Genomic DNA, 846 nt, shown 5'->3' with positions numbered 1-846 from the left:
GGTCTGTTTTGAGCTTTTCTCCCGGGAAAGCTGCTGGCTGAGAGTGTTTTCGCCAGTAAAACTGACTCACTGTTTATACAAACAAACAGGATGTTTTTCATTCCCATCCACAGCTGGGCTCTGCCACTCACACTCCCAGCTCCTCATGCTGCTGCCTTGCCAGAGAGGCAGAGAAGGGAAGGCAAGGCATGGGGAACACGCTTACCCCCAAACTGAGTGGTCTTGGCCTTCACACGAAAAATCAGCACCCTCCAGAGAAAGATTAACGAGCAGAAGTGCTTAAATAAAACGCCACACGACAGCCTGCCGCTGCAGGAGGCCATGGGGCTTACTGACCGATGAAGCGAACCGATAAAGCACGGATGCAAAAATTAACCAGAAGCGTGCCTGGGCGAGCCTCCAGTTGCGCCCAGCTGCATTTTATTATCGCAGGGCAAATCCTGCCCAAGCTCTTGGCGCTTTCTCCCCTCAGGGAGGGGCCTGTTTATGCTCGTCGGAGGAAAACAGCACGCTTACTCCTGGCTGAGCACATCCCACGGCGTTACGGGGTGCAGCTGCCCTCAGCTTGGATGCATCGATGCAAACGCCTGGGCGAGCCTCCAGTTGCGCCCAGCTGCATTTTATTATCGCAGGGCAAATCCTGCCCAAGCTCTTGGCGCTTTCTCCCCTCAGGGAGGGGCCTGTTTATGCTCGTCGGAGGAAAACAGCACGCTTACTCCTGGCTGAGCACATCCCACGGCGTTACGGGGTGCAGCTGCCCTCAGCTTGGATGCATCGATGCAAACACCCCGGAGGGCATCGCCGTCCACCCCGAAGGCTCACAAGAGGCCACACACCGCTGTCACC

This window comes from Charadrius vociferus, unplaced genomic scaffold (genome assembly GCF_000708025.1).
Source record: "Charadrius vociferus isolate BGI_N301 unplaced genomic scaffold, ASM70802v2 scaffold1020, whole genome shotgun sequence".
In the NCBI taxonomy this organism is placed as follows: Eukaryota; Metazoa; Chordata; class Aves; order Charadriiformes; family Charadriidae; genus Charadrius; species Charadrius vociferus.
Note: the sequence above shows the minus strand (reverse complement) of the source record.